This window comes from Pan paniscus, chromosome 6 (genome assembly GCF_029289425.2).
Source record: "Pan paniscus chromosome 6, NHGRI_mPanPan1-v2.0_pri, whole genome shotgun sequence".
Classification (NCBI taxonomy): Eukaryota; Metazoa; Chordata; class Mammalia; order Primates; family Hominidae; genus Pan; species Pan paniscus.
The window spans coordinates 188,321,361-188,340,551 of NC_073255.2; the positions used below are offsets into that span (position 1 = coordinate 188,321,361).

At 43.9% G+C, this 19,191-nt stretch overlaps 1 pseudogene; it reads left to right on the plus strand.

Annotated features, from left to right (window-relative positions):
* The first annotated feature begins 215 nt into the window (after nt 1–215).
* Nucleotides 216–315, plus strand: LOC112440539 (U6 spliceosomal RNA; annotated as a pseudogene).
* Nucleotides 316–19,191: the final 18,876 nt, after the last annotated feature.

A 19,191-nucleotide genomic window follows, 5' to 3' on the forward strand; every position in this document is an offset into this window, starting at 1 on the left:
CCCTCCTTCCCTCCACTCCAGAAGCTGTCGCTTCAACATGCCAGGCTCCCTCCTGCCTTGGGGACTTTGTGCTGGCTGGCCTCTCTGCCTGGAGCGTCCTTATATCTAGACACTCAGATGACTCACCTTCTCCTTCCCTGTAGTTCTCCACTCACAGGTCTCTTCTCTGTGAATCCTTCCTGGACCCCTCTTTAAAATGGAAATCCCAGTACTCTGTGTGGCCGCACATACACTACAATTGGAACAACATGGAGAAGATGAGCACAGCTTCTGTGCAAGGATGACACACAGATTCGTGGTGTTCAAAAAATAGATGCATAAATAATGGAAACCCCCTTTCCTGACACTTCCTACCTCGCCTTTGCTTATTTTTCTCCTTGGCATGTGTCACCTTCTAATGCACTACCTACCTTACCTATATACCATGACTACTGTCTGCTCCACACAAGGTTTTAAGCCCCATGAGGACAGAGACGTTTGTCTGTTTTGTCCAGGCTCCAGAACCCAGTACAGTTGCCTGGCACTTAGTAGGTGGTCAATCGATGTTGAGTGAATGAATGAATGAATGAATGAATGTGACACAGGCCAAAAGCTGTGGGGCATTGCGGAGGAAGCCAGAAGGCGTGCGTTCCCCGCTGAGAGTGCTTCACCAAGGAAGCTTGAGCTGAGCCTTGAAGGACGGGTAAGGTTCAGTGAAATCATAATAACGGTTGGGATAACTGCTAGGGTGAGACTTGTGAAATCTTAGGCACTGCTTCTTCAGGGCTCCACTCTCAGGGAGAGGACGGGGCAACTCCTGGAGAAGCCAAGTGCAAGGTGGGGTCAGGAAATTGGCAGGTGAAACAGGACTCCTGGTGCACTGGGGTTTGAAATGGAGCTCCAGGGACATCCAGGGAATACCGCAAATCATTAGGTCCCTGTCATAAGCTGCCTGTGGCAACAAAATATCTTCCCTTGGCCCCAGTCAAGAAAAGAAAGTGATTCACATTGAGCGCTAGGAATCACGTAGGCCTGAAGTGCCTTCTCGTGGCTATGCCTGCCTTCCAGGGAAATCTCTTGCAGGGGAAGAAAGGAAAGGTGTGCGGATCAATCGTCAATGATTGGGCAGTGACTCCCAATTCCAGTGAAGCCCTGGTAATTATGCATCGCCATGACGACCGCTGCACTCCAGATGAAGCTGCTTTTAACTCCATCAGAGGCAGACACGCTCTGTGCACTTTTCAACCTCAGTCTGAAATGCTGAAACCACAAGCTTCGTTCTCGGAATCCCACGTAGAAAGCCAGAACTCCACCTTCAGGAAAGGGAGGGCTCGGGGACACATTCCTACCCTGCTCAAAAACCCTCTCCAAAATACTGCGTCTATTACTCCAGCGCTCCCACCCTCCTGTCTACTGTCTGTTCCCTCGCACCCACACCCACCCCCACTTTTGCCAAATGTATGTACTCATCCCTTTCTGAAGGCACTGGGGAGGAGAGCAGTAGATAGACAAACTGAGGAATGAAAGAGAACAGAATGTTCTGGAAATCGCAGAAAATCTGGCTTGGGCTGGAGCACACGGGGACGTCAGGGCACGTGCTGAAGAGGAAGGACATTGAGGTCCTGGGTTGACTTCAGCTCTCCCACCGGCCAGTGACATGTGGGGCAAGTTTGTCAGCCACCGAAGCTCGAGTTCCTCACCTGTAAAATAGAGAAGATAATGCCCCCTTGCAAATCCGTGGCCAGAACTAAATGAGGCCAAGTGTGAGAAAGCGTCTAGCACAGAAGGAGACAGGAGGGGCTCTGGATGCCCCAAGAGGGTGGGAGGGAGGTCCTGTCACTCCTCATCAAGGATCTGGGTTTTGTCAGGTGGGTAGCGGGGAGTCAGGGAAAGATTTAAAGCTGGGGAAGGGCTGGTGTTATTATTAAACCCATTTTACAGATGACAACACTGAGGTACAGAGAGGTTAAGTAACTTGCTCAACCCACGTAGTTTGTGGGTGGCAGAACTGGATTTAACCCCAGCTCCTAACCACCATTATGGTTATTCTTCCTTCAGCCGAACAAAGAAGAAGAAGGGCTTGAAGACTAAAGAAATGTCATGCATTGAGGTAGAAGAACTGACTGATGAACAGAGGAAAAACTGAACTTGGCCGTGGTTCCAACCTAGTGGTTAAGCTGCTGAAAAAAAGAGAAGAATTTACATAATCTGCATATTCATCAAGGGAGCATCTTGAACCAACATAGATCCGTGGAGCCAGTGGCAGGACTCCCCCTGGCCAAATATTTCGCACATGGGCCAATCTAAGCTCTGCTTATTCCCGAGGCCAACCACGAGGGCTTGTTGAGCTTGGAGAAGAATCTGAGTGAGCAGCCGTCTCCCGTCCTCCAGCATGGCAGACTCATGCAGATCTGGAAGGGAGAGGTCCCAGCGTCAGGATTCAGAAATGCTCACCCACACGTATACAACAAAGAAATGTGCGCCAAGAAAAGGAAAGCCAGAGGTTAGCAACAGGGGAGCCGCTACCGGCACTGGTCACATAATCCGTGGGGCCACTGCAAAATGAACCCACAGCGCCCCTTTGAAAATTATTAACAGTTGAAGATGACAGCACAGCCTGGAACCAAGAGCAGGGCCTTTGACGACGTTCAGGGGTGATGACGTTCGGGGGTGACGACGCCCTCCCTTCCTCCCCCACTGTGCCTCTGACCCTATATTTTTCGTTTTATTTTGAAACAATGTCAAGCTTATAGAAAAGTTGCAAGTACTATGCAAATAACACTTTTTTTCTTACTGAACTGTTTGATGGTAGATTCGAGGCTGAGACATTTGACTTTCTAGGAAACCTCAGTAGTTTATGGGGACAGTAGAAGAGTCTGTTTGATGCTGTGGTTTTTGTCATTGCATCCTAACGGGCGGGGCACAACGGTGATATGTCCCGTTTCTGATGTTCACGTGGATTACGTGATGAGAGCGGTATCCAGACTTCACTCTTCTGTCCTTTGTAATTAGTTTCCTTATCACTATTCTGTAGAAGAGGCAATAAAGGCCTTTTGCATTCATATTGGTGCCCAGATCATTAAGATTATTTGGAGAAAGATTTTTATCTGTATATGTGTGTATACACATATGTATATATACAAATAGATGTATAGGTCTGTGTATGTTTATATACATACACTTATATTATATTATGTTATCTGGTTTCCAAAACAGATTTGCATCACTTTAAGAAAAAATAACAGGACAACTAAAAAAATGTGCAGTCATTTAAATACTCTTATACTCTGCTGGTGGGAGTGCCAATTAGTATAATGTTTCTGAAATGCATCTTATTATATAAAGTCTTAAAATGTTTAAATATTGGCCGGGCACGGTGGCTCACACTCACTCTCACCCCACACACACTCACCCACACACTCACACACACTCACACACACACACTCACACACACACACACACCCTCCAACACACACATATGGGATTATCAGCTGAAGAACTTAGAATGCCTAGAAAAAGAAAAAGAGATCAAATAGAAAACAGAGCTTAGAGACAGGGAGGGTAGAATGAGCACTGTGATAGGAGTTCCAGAGAGGAGACTGCCCTTTTCCTCACTTGTGCTGCTTGGAGTGTGTGGCCAATGGCCGTACGCCCGAGATCTTCTCCAGAGACGTGTGCTCAGCCTACAAGAGCCGCCCTGCTGAGGAAATTATACTCCTCCACCTAGGGCAGGACTGGTGGACACAGGGATACACAAGCCGAGGCCTCAGCTTGAGGCTGGACAGCTCTGCAGACCACCCTCCCTCCCAGGATCTGGTCCAGATTAGATGTTGCCTGAGGCAGCACCCGCCCCTCCTGCTCCCCTCGCTCCCTTGGAGGTTTTTCCTGAGTGAGCCACATGCATGTGCATGCTGTCTCAGGATCCACCTCCAGGAACCCGGCTGCTGTGGGTTGAATTGTGTCCCCCAGAAAGACATGTTGAAGTCCTAACCCCCAAGACCTGGGGATGTGTCCTAATTTAGAAATAGGGTCTTTGGAGTTGCATTTAAGGTAAGATGAGGCCAGACTCCATTAGGGTGGGTCTTCACCCACTGGGATTGATGTTTTTACAAGAAGAGATGAGACATAGACAAAGACACACTAAGAGAGGCCGTATAATGATGGAGGCAGAGATCTGAGCCATGTGCACTCATAGCCAAGGACTGCTGGCAACACCAGAAACTAAAAGAAAGGCATGGGACAAAGTCACCCACCCCTAGATGTTATGACAGCCATGGGAAACTAGGACACTGACCTAAGCCAGCAGCCTTGGGTGTGCAGAGGGGAGTGCTGAAAGGATAGGGTTGGGTCACCGATGGCTGCTGGGGGCAGGGGCAGCCTGCCACCCTGACCCGGGGCCCTGTGGGAATCCTGCCATTTGGCACACACCACCCATGTAAGGGGCTCCCTCTAGAGAGATGGCAAGTGGGAAAGCAAGCCTAGACTGCAGAGGAGACCCGCGCCAGCCATTGCTGTCAATCAGCAGAGGAGACCCGTGCCAGCCATTGCTGTCAATCAGCAGAGGAGACCCGCGCCAGCCATTGCTGTCAATCAGTAGAGGAGACCCACGCCAGCCATTGCTGTCAATCAGCAGAGGAGACCCACGCCAGCCATTGCTGTCAATCAGCAGAGGAGACCCGCGCCAGCCATTGCTGTCAATCAGTAGAGGAGACCCGTGCCAGCCATTGCTGTCAATCAGCAGAGGAGACCCACGCCAGCCATTGCTGTCAATCAGCAGAGGAGACCCGCGCCAGCCATTGCTGTCAATCAGCAGAGGAGACCCGCGCCAGCCATTGCTGTCAATCAGCAGAGGAGACCTGCGCCAGCCATTGCTGTCAATCAGCCTAGTTTTTAAAAATATAAACAGACAACAAGGGTTACCAGGTACTTGAGAAAAACCAACGGCATAGAAGAAGGCATGAATCAATATGAACCAATAAAACATCGAACCCACGAGAAAACCATGATCGTTAGGAAATAAAAGGCTTTTTATTTCTAACTGGTATTATGGGAGAGATTCAAGGTGTTAGTCCATAAAACAAGAAGTTGTAAAAAGTAGCAATCAGAGAGAAGTTCTTAGAAGTTAAAAATATTATTAGCCAGGCGCAGTGGCTCACGCCTGTAATCCCAGCACTTTGGGAGACCGAGGTGGGCAGATCACCTGAGGTCAGGAGTTCGAGACCATCCTGGCCAATATGGTGAAACCCTGTCTCTACTAAAAACACAAAAACTAGCCTGGCATGGTGGTGCACACCTGTAATCCCAGCTACTTGGGAGGCTGAGGCACAAGAATTGCTTGAACCCAGGAGGCAGAGGTTGCAGTGAACTGAGATCACACCACTGCACTCCAGACTGGGCAACAGAGCGAGACTCCGTCTCAAAACAAAAACAAAAACAAATAAAAAAAATATTGCTTCGATGATGCCAGTTAGAGCAGAAACTCAGAGTACTTCAAGATGAATGCATTGGGTAGGCAGATGACAGATGATTACAAAGCCAAATGACGTAGTGATCAGGTGCAAAGTATTATTTTGTCAAACACACACACACAAAAGGTCAATTGGAACTCCAGGATAATAAAAATCTATAAGAAACTGGTGATCTACTGAGAAGCAAACTTAAATGCAGAACGACTTGGAGCAATTAAAGGCATAAGAAGAGAGAATCCACTGGCGTCAGCTCTGGGCATAGCAGCAGCAGGCGTGTCTGTTCTCTCGCTGGTGGGTCCAGTGGTGCACCCTGGCTTCATTGCAGATACCTGGCGTGGCGGATGGGATGGATGGAATGGCCCTCAGAGGAGGTCCACTGTCTTCTTAGTGCTCCTCCCTCTTTTGCAGAGGCTAAGAAGCAAAACCTATGGTTTCAGACTCCCTCCCAGTGGAGTTGCATTTGTGATTTATGTTTGGCCACCAGATGTGCTTCACGGAAGGCGGAAGTGGGGCGAATGTGAGCTTGTCCGCTCTCTTTTTGTCTGCTCTTTTTGCTAACAAGCGTGGTCACCAAGGCACTGGGTTGTCTGCTGTTTTTTCTGCAGCAGCGTTAACAGCACCATGTTGCCCAGAGACAGGGCATCAGGCTTCTGTTTTTTTTCTGAGGTGGACGTTGCTCTTGGAGCATGGTTCAGGAGCCTATAAAAGCATGAGGGGCAGCTTCTTGACCTTGTGTCACACTCGAACTGGCTTCCTGGAACCCACAGCACGTCTCAACTTTCCTTTTGGGGCAGAGATGGCAGCTGCCCTGGCTGGACACTTGTGGGAGTCGTTCCTGAAAGTCCTACCTAGAGCCTTGTCTGCCAGCCCTTTGAAAACATTTGAAAGCATCTAGTTCCTTCTAGTAAATCTCTTTTGGTTTAAAATAGCCACCATGGTTCCTATTAACTGCAACTGAACCAATAAAAGTGGTTTTCAATATTTAGAATTAACCTGTAGAAAAATATTTTAAAGTTATAGAACAGGATATAGAAGCTATAAATCTTAACTGTAAAAGGATTAGTGAGGCTGAAAGACACAGGAAGGTGAGAAGAGGTAGAGAGAAGTGGGAAGTGATTCAGTCCTGCAACTTAACTATCTAGTTCATGGATCGAGAATAGATGTTTTGGTTTCTTTTATATTTTTAAAATTATAGATGCAATTAATGGATGAGCAAAAAGCAAAAATATAATTTAAAAAACTTGGCAGATGAGAAAGAGGAGGGAAGAGAGATAAAACCCATTTCTGGCAATAATACTGTCTAAAAATTAATAGAAAAACAGGGTTAGCACACATTTATAGTTAGAATGTAACCACTGGTTTGTTGAAGATCTGATGGTTTTAAGTGTGTGGTCTTATTTCTGCATTCTCTATTCTGTTCCATTGGTCTATGTGTCTGTTCTTGTACCAGTACCATGCTGTTTTGGTTACTGTAGCCTTGTAGTATAGTTTGAAGTTGGGTAGTATGATGCCTCCAGCTTTGTTCTTTTTGCTTAGAATTATCTTGGCTATTTGGGCTCTTTTTTGGTTCCATATGAATGTTAAAACAGTTTTTTCTAATTCTGTGAAGAATGACAATTTTAGTTTAATGGGAACAGCATTGAATCTATAAATTGCTTTGGGCAGTATGGCCATTTTCACAATATAGATTCTTCTTATCCATGAGCATGGAATGTTTTTCCATTTGTTTGTGTCATCTCTGATTTCTTTCAGCAGTGGTTTGTAATTCCTTTTGAAGAGATCCTTCACTTTCCTTGTTAGCTGTATTCTTGGGTGTTTTATTCTGTTTGTGGTAATTGTGAATGGGAGTTCATTCATGATTTGACTCTCTGCTTGACTTGTTAGTGTATAGGAATGCTAGCAAACCCAGCAATCCCATTACTGTATATATGTCCAAGGGAATATAAATCATTCTATTATAAAGATACATGCACGTATATGTTCATTGCAGCACTATTCACAATAGCAAAGGCATGGAACCAACCTGAATGCCCTTTGGTGATAGACTGGATAAAGAAAATGTAGTACATATACACCATGGAGTACTATGCAGCCATAAAAAGGAATGAGATCATGTCCTTTGCAGGGACATGGATGGAGCTGGAAGTCATTATCCTGAGCAAACTAACACGGGAAGAGAAAACCAAATATCACATGTTCTCACTTATAAGTGGGAGCTGAATGATGAGAACACATGGACACAAGGTGGAGGGGGAATAACACACACTGGGGCCTGTTGGAGGGCTGGGGCTAAGAGGAGGAAGGGCATCGAGAAGAATAGCTAATGACTGTTGGGCTTAATACGTAGGTGACGGGATGGTTTGTGCAGCAAATCACCATGGCACACCTTTACCTATGTAACAAACCTGCGCATCCTATACATGTACCCCTGAACTTAAAATACAACTTGGAAAAATAAATGAAAGAAAGACAATTTTTTTTTTTAAAAAGTAATCACTGGAAGAACAGAAACAAAAGTTGTTAAAATGGGCTAACTCTGAGAGACGGAGACTATCGATATATTATAGGGAGAAAGATTTTTACTTTTCATTTTATACTTTATGTACAGTCAAAACTTCTATTACATGCACACAATTACTTATATAAAATACATTAAAATTGTATAAATGTTCAGTAATAAACACAGTGATACCTGGAGTTTTTGGTAGAGCACTTTTCCAGGAATAGATATTTATGAGTCCTTGTAGATCTGAGAGTGTCTTTCGGCTGCACTTGCAACTGAGTAACTTGGTTGGACGTAGATTACGGAAATCACAATCTGTTGACCTAAAATTCCGTAGCTGTTGCTCCACCTGGCCTTTCGTGTTGTAGAAAAGTCTAATGTATATCTAACTTTTTCCCTTTGTAGACAAATTTTTTTTCATTAATACGTGTATTTAGCTTCCTTTATCCTTAACATTAAAAACTTTCACCAGGATAAGTCTGGATGAGATTTCCTTTATTATTTTTTTAAAACCGGCACTTAGTGTTTCATTTCTAGTTGAAGGTAAAGTCTTCCTCCAGTTTAGGAAATGCTCCTTCTATTTCTTTCTTTCATTTGGTGTCCCTTCCTTCTCCTCTGTTGCTGGTTTTTTGTTTGTTTGTTTGTTTTTGCTTGTTTTGTTTTGTTTTTGAGACAGAGTCTGGCTCTGTCACCCAGGGTGGATCTTGGCTCACTGCAACTTCCACCTCCCAGGTTCAGCGATTCTCTTGCCTCAGCCTCCCAAGTAGCTGGGACTACAGGTGCCCACCACCCTGCCCAGCTAATTTTTGTATTTTTAGTAGGGACGAGATTTTGCCATGTTGGCCAGGCTGGTCTCGAACCCTTGACCTCAGGCGATCCACTCGCCTCAGGCTCCCAAAGTGCTGGGATTATAGGCGTGAGCCACCGCACCCAGCCTTTTTTTTTTGCTTAGAATTCTTATTTGTGTAGCTGTCTATTAACTTCTCCTTTGAGGCTCCACCTGCCTGGTTTCTCCATCTCTGATCTCAGCCTTCAGGCTCCCTCACACGGATTTGTCTTCCTAAGGCACAGCATTCCACGTTCAGCATGCTTGGTGCAACCTGGCTTCATACAGAGCCTTCATCTGAACCAAACCGGCATTCTTCCCTGAATTAAACAAATCCATGGTAAAACAGTAATCAAATGTTATTTCCATAATGTAATAAAAAATACCCAACAGAGTCATTGAAGCAAGAGAGGTATTCTCATTAAGTTCTGGATAAACCAAGAATCAAAACCAAGTATTAAAAAGGAGTCAAGATTTTCTATTTGATAATATAATCACCTACCCAGTAAACAAATTAAAATCGACTGAAAAACTCTTATAACTAGTAAGGTAATTCTATAAAGTGACTGGATGGAAAATAAATACACAAAACTTTTGCTTTTTAAAACTGTAATAACAATAACCAGCTAGAAAGTTAAAGGGAAGAAATATGTGATTCATGAAATCAAGGCATAAGCGAGCAACATGCAGCTCCTAGATGAAGAAAGTAACAAAAACTTCAGCATGAGACTTGAAGAAAACTGGAATAAACGGAGAGGCAGTCTCATTCTCGGGCGAGGAGTCTTAAGGCTGTAAAATCTCCATTCTTCCTGAAGTACCCTCTAAAGTGAAGAGAAGTGAACCATATCACTCCCGGAGGACTCTTAAAGTTTTGAATGTGTACCTTTAAAGTTTGTCCAGAAGGCTAAATCTAAGAGAAAATGCATTATGGCTCGGAGGAAGAGTGTGTAAGGAGAGGAGACTTTCTTTAGTAGGGCAACCAAATTACCAAGTGGGGCCACGAAAAGATGTGAAGTGGGGAGGGGGAAGCATCGGGCCAACGAAACCCCAAAGAACTGTGCAGCCGGGGCTTCACTGTGACATTTGAAATCATGACGGTGTTTTGTATAATTTATGTAACTATCTAATAGTGTCCTTACAATTTAAAATTATATGTATAATTTAGGCCAGGGGTGGTGGCTCACGCCTGTAATCCTTGTACCTTGGGAAGCCGAGGTAGGCAAATCATTTGAGGTCAGGAGTTTGAGACCAGCCTGGCCACCATGGCAAAACCCTGTCTCTAATAAAAACACAAAAATTAGCCGGGTATGGTGGCACACATCTGTAATCCCAACTACTTGGGAGGCTGAGACAAGAGAATTGCTTGAACCTGGGAGGCGGAGGCTGCAGTGAGCTGACACTGTGCCACTGCACTCCAGCCTGGATGTCAGAGTGAGACCCTGTCTCAAAATAAATAAATAAATAAATAAATAAATAAATAAATCGTATAATTTTTTAATATAATACTGTGGTTGAGAAGGTAACACTGGCTGCTGTCATTAAACAGCTTTCGTAGGCTACCACTGTGTACCCAATCCCTTCCAAAGTGGGACTGGGAGGGAAGGAGAGACTAGGAAATCTTGGGGGCACAGGAAGATGAAATAGACTTCCTGGCAGGAATGTAGGCTCTTCTCTTCCATTAAAATGGATCTGGAGAAAGGATCCTGGAAGGTCGTTATCAGCTCTGTGGGAACCACCATACTTCCTCCTAGAAGGGTTTGACTTTTCATAAATCTTAACCTTCAAGGTGAAGAATCGATGTCAAAGGAATAAAAGACACCTTTGGGGTGGGCCCTTTGCCCTGTGCTCCATGCCGTCTTTTTGCTCAGCAGTAGTAGTTCAAAGAATGTCTCACGGGGATATTCTCATGCCAAACACTACAAATGCTCCAACAGAGAGTATTTTAAGTCTGCAAAAGGCAACATCTTAAGAAAGAATTTAAAATACACTTTTCTGGCCAGATGCGGTGGCTCACGCCTATAATCCCAGCACTTTGAGAGACCAAGGTAGGCAGATCACCTGAGGTCAGGGGTTTGTGACCAGCCTGGCCAACATAGTGAAACCCTTCCTCTACTTAAAAATACAAAAATTTTAGCCAGGTGTGGTGGTACACACTTGTAATCCCAGCCACTTGGGAGGCTGAGGCACAAGAATCGCTTGAACTTGGGAGACAGAGGTTGCAGTAGGTGGAGATCATGCCATTGCACTCCAGCCTGGGTGACAGAGTAAGACTCTGTCTCAAAAATAAAATAAATAAAATAAAATAAAATAAAATAATAAAATACACATTTCCTGGACGTTGACTCTAGTATTTCAGCTCCGCCCTTCAAACCTACTGCTGTGGTTTGGCTGTGGTTTGTCCCTGCCTAAAACTCATGTAGTTGCCAGTGTTGAGAGCTAGTGGGACCTTTAAGAGGGTAGATTCGTCATGAATAGATTAATGCTGTGTCTAGTGTCTTTGTTGAGTTAATTCTTGCTCTCACAGGACTGGATGAGTTACTCTGAGCGTGGGATTTTTATAAAGTGAGGCTTGTCCTCATGTTTCATTCCTTTTGCACACATCCATTTTCCTTTCTGCTTTTCTGCCACGAGGTGAAGCAGCACCAGAAGCTGAGCAGCACCAGCGGCATGCATCTTGGACTTCCCAGCCTCCAGAATTGTGGGCCAAATAAATCTCTTCTTAAAAATAAATTACCTAGCCTCAGGTATTCTGTTATAGCAACAGAAAATGAACAAATACACCTGCCATGAAAACGTTGAGTCATGAACTGCCATCATCTGGGTATTTGTTGAGTACTTTGCCAATAGGAGATTTCTTGGCTCAATATTTAGAGCTTTCAAAACTATGGCACTGGGTTCTTCTCTCTTTCAAAAATCATTGAATATCAAGCATTGGAAATTGGATAAGTTATAAAATGTAGAGCCACTTAACCTTGAAAAGCCCATAGAGATATGTGATATGGAGGTATATATCTAAAGAACACATTTGAAAAATGTTTTTAAAGTAGTTGCTCTTAGAGGGAGTTAGGAGTAAACAGCTTTTTGTTTATTTGTCTTAATAAGAAGTCTTTGTCCAGTGTTTATCTCTTCAATTTGACTTTTCAACCAACTTGACTATATTTGTGTAATTATGATAAAAAATAAAAACTAGGCCAGGCACGGTGGCTCATGCCTGTAATCCCAGCACTGTGGGAGGCCAAGGCAGGTGGATCCTTTGAGGTCAGGAGTTCAGGACCAGCCTGGCCAACATGGTGAAACCCTGTATCTACTAAAAAATACAAAAATTAGCTGGGCGGTAGTGGTGTGCACCTGTAATCCCAGCTACTCGGGAGGCTGAGGCAGGAGAATCCCTTGCCCCTGGGAGGCGGAGGTTGCAGTGAGCTGAGATTATGCCACTGCACTCCAGTCTGGGTGACAGAGTGAGACCCTGTCTCAAAATTAAGTAATTAGTTAATTAAATAAAATAAAAACCCCACAGTGCATCATTTTCCCACTTCTGGCCTTCTACCTCCCAGTTTTCAGTTGCTTTGTGGTCACACTCACCAACAGACAGCAATTCCTGGCCCTTTGCTCTACTGTCCTGAAATGCCTTCTAATCACAGTGTTGTAGGGACTGCAAGTTGAAGGAAGAGCACCAGGCTGTTTAGCCCAGGATGGAAGACTGTATCTTGGCTATTATGAGGCCAGTAAGGAAACTATATTTCACACTAAAATGATGAGTAAAACTGTTAACAAGAATCAAACCTTTGAAGAATTCTAAGCTGGAGTTAGGCACTAGCCACATAAGTAGGTGAAGATGTTGCTGTTCTTTTTAAAGTTAAGTGTTCTCCAAGTTCTTAAAAATTAATCACATAGGCAGTTATGGCCCTATCTCTCAACCTAGACACTGTATTCAAGGATTGGGCTACTGGAAACTTCCGCTGTCTTATTTTCTTGTCTCAAATTCAGCCAGTAAGAGTCACATGGGCATGAAGACTGACATCAGCAAATCTATGTCAAAACCTAAACTCCGATGCAGAAAAATTCAAGTTTAACCTTTTACTGGGCCAACTAATCCCCATAATATTTGGAAAGTCATCCCAAGATGGGGTGAAGCCCAGCACTGATGGTGCTTTATAGATGCCTTTACCCACCCCTCTAAATTAATAAAGTGGAATTAATTAGGTTAATAAAAATCAGTATGCCTGTATCCACCAGGGTTCTCTTGAGAGACAGACCTAATAGGATCTAGAGATAGATAGATAGATAGATAGATACATAGATACATAGATAGATAGATACATACATAGATACATAGATACATAGATAAATAGATAAATAGGCAGGTAGAAGATAGATAGATAGATAGATAGATAGATATGATATCTCAATCTGTATATCTTGAGTTAATAGCAGATTTTTATATTCAGATTGAGAAAAAACAAGGTTTTTACTTAACCATTTCTATATTCCACCTGTATCTTCTTTCCCCCACACTGAGAATCCTACTTCTCAAAGATATGTGGGATAATAGAATTAAAATATCTCATAATTATACATTTGCTTTACCCCGCACACTATATTCCCAGAACAATACTAATACTACCACATTATCATTATTAAAACACTTAAAATGTTGTTTATATATGTTATCTCCATTCTTTATTTGTCATAATCATCAGATTATATAGGTATCACATTTTACAATCTCTTCTTTTAACTCCTCACTCATCTTGGTTTTACAAGTAACTACATACTTCTCATCACCAGTCCTTCTGTTGATATTTGCAGAAATTTAGTTGTCTGAAACTTATTTTCTAGTAGATTCCTTCAAAAGAAGTCAAAGAAACAGTATTTTCTGAGTTCTTCCATGCTGATAATGATGTGTGCTCTTTATACTTAAAAAGGTTTTTGCTTGATATAAAATCTTAGGTTCTGTATTAGTCCATTTACCCAGTCTTGGGTGTGTCTTTATAGCAGTGTGAAAACTCCTATAAATTAATAAAGAAAAGAGGTTTAATTAACTCACAGTTCCACATGGCTGAAAGGCCTCAGGAAACTTATAATCATGGTGGAAGGGAAAGAGGCACATCTTATATGGTGGCAGGTGAGAGAGAGTAAGCAAGAGCAGGGAAAACTGCCTTATAAAACCCCCAGATCTCATGAGAACTCACTCACTATCACGAGAACAGCATGGGGGAAACTGCCCCCATGATCCAACCACCTCCCACATGGTTCCTCCCTTGTCACATGAGGATTATAGGGATTACAACTCGAGATGAGATTTGGGTGGGGACACAGAGCCAAACCATATCAGGTTCCCATCTTCTTTCTTTGAATAACTCAAATTTGTTACTCTTGCAGCATAAAGTATTGCTGTTGAAAAGTCTTATGATAACCTAGTATTCTTTGGAAGTCAGTTTCTCTCTTTTATCTAGATACTCAAAGTTTATTTTTTCTTTTTTTTAAGTCCTGTAATTTTACTAGAATATGTTTTGGTGTTGATTTGTATGCGTCAATATTTTCAGGTGTTCTCTTTCAATATAGAGTTTTAAATCTTTGTTATTTCAGAAATGCTTTCTTTAGTTTTCTTAACTAGTTTTTTGAACTATAGTTTTTAGTATTTGTTCTGACCCCTTGCTTTGGTTTTCTTCTTCAGGGACTCTTGTTATTCATGTGTTGGGTCTTCTTTGTCTATCTTCACTATTTGTCTCACTCTTGAATCTTCCTACTGTTTTATTTGTCCTTTTTGGATTTTTAAATTTCCCTTCTATTTTCCTTCTCATTATCGGTTGCATTTTTTTCTTGTGTTTCTTCTAGTTTAATCTTCATTTCTAAGATGGTTCTTTCTAGTTATTTTTTATATCTGTCAACTCACTTCTGTCAACTCACTTTCTAATTGTAATTTATGTTGTTCTTTTGCATCTATGTCATTTTCTTAATGCTTTTAGCTTTTTTCAATATATTCTAATATAGCCCCCACCTGTGTACCTGCCATGCATAATTCCTTTCCCTTGAGCATGGGCAGGACCTATTGAATATGAAAGAGTATTATTGTCAGAATTAGGTTACATTATATGGCAAAAATGAGGGGAGCTTGCAGATGTAATTAAGACTCTTAATCAGCTGGCTTTAAGTTAATCAAGATGGTCAGAGTGGGACTGACCTAATCATATGACTTCTTTTAATGAGAGCCTAGAGGTCAAAGACAGAGAAGTCAGAGAGATTCAAAGCAGCAGAGACACTCTCCTGCTGGCCTTGAAGAAGTCAACTGCTGGGCCATGAAGGGGCTATGTGGCAGGAACTAGTGGGCAGCCTCTAGAAGCTAAAAGTCTTAGTTCTATAATCACAACAAACTGAATCCTTCCAATAACCAGTGAGCTTGGAAAAGGCCCCTGAGCCCCAGTGAAATTGCAGCCTCAGCCTTGTGAGACCCTGAGCAGAGAACCCAGCTAACCTGTGCCTGGGCTCCTGACCCACAGAAACTACACGATAATAAATGTATGAAGTTTGTGGCAATTTCTTATGCAGCAATGGAGATGCAATATTACAGCTTTGATCTGCCCAGTGAGCATGTCCTCCAGTGCACCCTCACGGTTTATAAGGATGTTATTCTACTCTTGTTCTTTTTCTAAATAGTACCTTTATATGAGATTTGATCTTGATATTTTTCTGCTGCTACTTTTTATATGAAGTTGGTTTTCCTGACTTTTATAAGAAGGCTTGGTTCGAATAGCTTCTTCTTTCTCTTTAACTTAACGGAGAACCTTCTGTGGTTTTCATGTAGCAGCTTGCTTGCCGGGGTTTACTGGCGTGGTTTCCTTGCTTTTATCTGGACGTTCTCTTTTCTTCACTTCTGTTCTCCCTCTTCCGCTCAATCCTGATTTTATTCCAAGACATTTCTCCTTAGTGTGGGGCCTTATCCAGGCAGGGGCCCTTGTGGGACAGTTTCAAGAGTTTAGAAGGTTGGACCGATCCTGCCCTTGAAGGTTTTGCAGCAGAAGCCTCATATTCTCTATTGGAATAGACAAAGCCCCTCCCAGTTTCAGTCACCATCCTAAGTCCTCAAACCAACCAGCCCAGCCAGGTTCTGCCTATTGTTCTGTCAGGTGCCCCATTACTCCCCTGCATCTCCCACGCAGGTGCCAACACTGTTCAGGTCTTATGGCGTTAGCGATTGGTCCCACCTGCATGTATTTGGGGGTTGATGGGGACACTCGACACCTAATTATTTTGTAAATGCTGTGCATGGGTGTTTGCTTTTCCTACTTAGTTGTTCTGTATGTTTTTACCTGGGGATTTGAGTAAATCCAAAGACTCTGCTGCTACCACCTCTGTGCATCTCCCCAGAATTCCCCCAGTATCTCTTTTTAGGGCTTGAGAAAGCTGAATTCCCAGAGAGGTGAACTAATTTAAGTCACACAGCTAGTGAGTGGGGAAATCAGCATTTGGACCTGGTTCTGATTCAGAGCCCTTGTTTTGTTTTTTCCTACATTTTGTTAAATAACTGCATTTGCTATAGCAATTCCCAGCTTTAAAACTTAAATTAGTTTCCCATGAATAAAACCAATCAATCATTCTAAAGACCTTCGGCATTCAACATTTCATGCTGCCTGTCCAGCCTCATTTCTGCAACTCCCTCAGACATACCCCTGCTGTGGTCCCAAAAAGCTGTCCTCATTTCTTCCCTGATGGCCTGTACTCAACCCCTGAAAAGCTGTCCTCATTTCTTCCCTGATGGCCTGTACTCATCCTTTACCTCTTCTTCAGAGTCGGAATCAGCTGGTCCGATGGTGTTGCGTTATCGGAACTTATTAACATTAGTGTCACTAAAATTGGTATATAGACCCCCACTGCTAAATTTGGCCTAAAAAAAAAAAAAAAAAGTCCAAATCTACTGTCCCTCTGCTAACCAACTAACAAGTAACTTCAGTAATTTTTGATTTTTTCCTCGTGATTTGTGGAGATGAGGGGAAATATTTTGAGGCATAATCTGTGCTTTTCAATGCCTGTCTACATTAGCTTCCCTGCAGGGCCGTGCTCCCTCTGAAGCCTGCAGGAAATTCTTCCTGGCTCTTGGTGGTTGCTGCAAACCCTCGTGTTCCTCGGCTTTACATGTGTTGTTCCAATCCTCCATCTTCACATGGGGATCCTTCATGTGTCTGATCACTGCTCACTGCAGCCTCAACCTCCCGGGCTTAAGGGATCCTCCCGCCTCAGCCTCCCCAGTAGCTGGGACTACAGTTGTGCGCCACCATGCCCAGCCAATTTTTTGTTTTCGGTAGAGATGGGTCTGATGATGTTGTCCAGGCTGGTCTCAAACTCCTGGAAGCAAGTAATCCTCCTGCCTCAGCCTCTCAAAGTGCTGGGATTGCAGGCGTGAGCCACTGTGCCACTGTGCCCGGCCAGGCCATCTTCTTATAAGGACACTGGCCCTTATGCATCAGGGGCTCACCTACTCTAGGATGACGTCATCTTAACTAATTACACCTGCGACAACCCTGCTTCCAAATAAGGTCGCATTCTGAGGTCCTGGCGATTCAGACTGCAATATATTAGTATCTTTTGGACCCACGGCATTCGTTCCCACTTTCCTTTCTCCCACTTCAAGCAAGAAATCTCTTTTTTTTTTTTTTTTTTTTTGAGATGCAGTCTCACTCTGTTGCCAGGCTACAGCGCAGTGGCGCGACCTTGGCTCACTGCAACCTCCGACTCCCTGCCTCAGTCTCCCGAGTGGCTGGGATTACAGGCACGTGCCACCACGCCCAGCTAATTTTTGTATTTTTAGTAGAGATGGGGTTTCACCATGTTGGCCAGGATGGTCTCGATCTCCTGACCTTGTGATCCGCCCCCGTCGGCCTCCTAAAGTGCTGGGATTACAGGCGAGAGCCACCGCACCCGGCCAATCTCTCTTTTTACTTTTTGCTTCAGGGGAGGGATGGGAGAGCCAGCAAGCCCCTATGGCTTTTGTGTTTTCTAGAAACCTAAGGACAATTGGGATGGGGACATAGTGCCTTGGCCAGAAGCAGAGAACACGTAGGGGCTTCCCTCCAGATTTGAAAAATCCCCAACAGCGTGGCTAGGGTGGGTAGCAAGATCCTGACAGTCCCGAGGTCCTATTTTTCTACCACAAACCTTGAGGAATACACAGGTAAGCCCTGGACTTACCAGGGGACAAGCGCCCCCCAGGGCTAAAGGCCCATTATGGTTGCTTTAGCTTCCTCTTCTCGCAGTAGATTTAGTGAAACAGACATCTTAGGTGACAATGCACTGGGGAATAAAGTCCACCCTATTATTCCACGTGTCTGAGACATTTCACCAACATCTCGTTTAGTTTTGCAACATCTCTGTGTAGTAAAGCAAGGGCAAGCTTCACTCTACAGGCATCAAGAAGTCAGACGACCTTTAGAAAAATCCCCTAAGTCAGCAGCAAACCTGGGAATAAATCCAGGGTTTTCTGATTCAACTTTTGTATCCGCGTGTGAATGTTTGCTCTAGACCTTGCTACCTTAGTAAAATAGAACAAAGTACTGTGTAAACAGCCAGCACCTTGTAAATTCTAGATAATGACCCTGCTCAGCCTAGAAGAGATGGTCTGTTCACAAGGGAAGTATTCTCCTTTTGGGGTTCTACACCCATTCCCAATGCTGGTGGAGAAGGTGTGGCTGGACTGCTTGGGCACAGCTGGCCCCAGGCATGGCAGGAACGCCCTTGGCTGTGCACAGCGGCTGGGGTTTTATTGCATTTGTTTGGGAGACTCTTAGACAAAGCACTACTTCTTGAAGTTAAGTTCCAGGGAAAGCAGCGCAGTATAAGGAAATCGTTTTTTTTCCTTTTGGTTCCTCAAATGGAGCTGCATATTCAAGGGGTAATCCAGATCCACAGTGTCTGTTCACAATGGGCTCTGAGGCTCGTTCACTGGTGAAAAAACAAATTATTGAGGACCTTCTGTCTAACAGAGCCCAGGCCCTGGACTAGCGGGTGCAGGTGCTGCAGGGAACACAGCTGAGCCTCTGTCTTCAAGAAGCATTCCAGTAGCAGGAGTGAGACTCACTTAAGCAAACACATGCAGAGCCCGTCAGATGGGGATAGGGCTACGGAGGTGATGTGTGGAAGCGTGGAGCAGAGGGGTTGCTCTAGCTGTGGCACACTGGAAGGGCCTTTCAGAAAAGACCGGAGAGACAAGAACAGAGCCAGCAACCACCTGGCATTGGAAGCAGAACAAACACCGACAGGGCTGCCTGTGAAGACAAATGAAATGAGATGTCTGATGTGCCGGCATGGCAAGGGTTTAGTGAACCACAGCTGCCTTCGCCTCTTCCCACCCTCTGAGCCTCAGTTTCCTAATCTGTCCAATGGAGATAACAGAATCATACCACAAAATGCTGCTTTGGGAT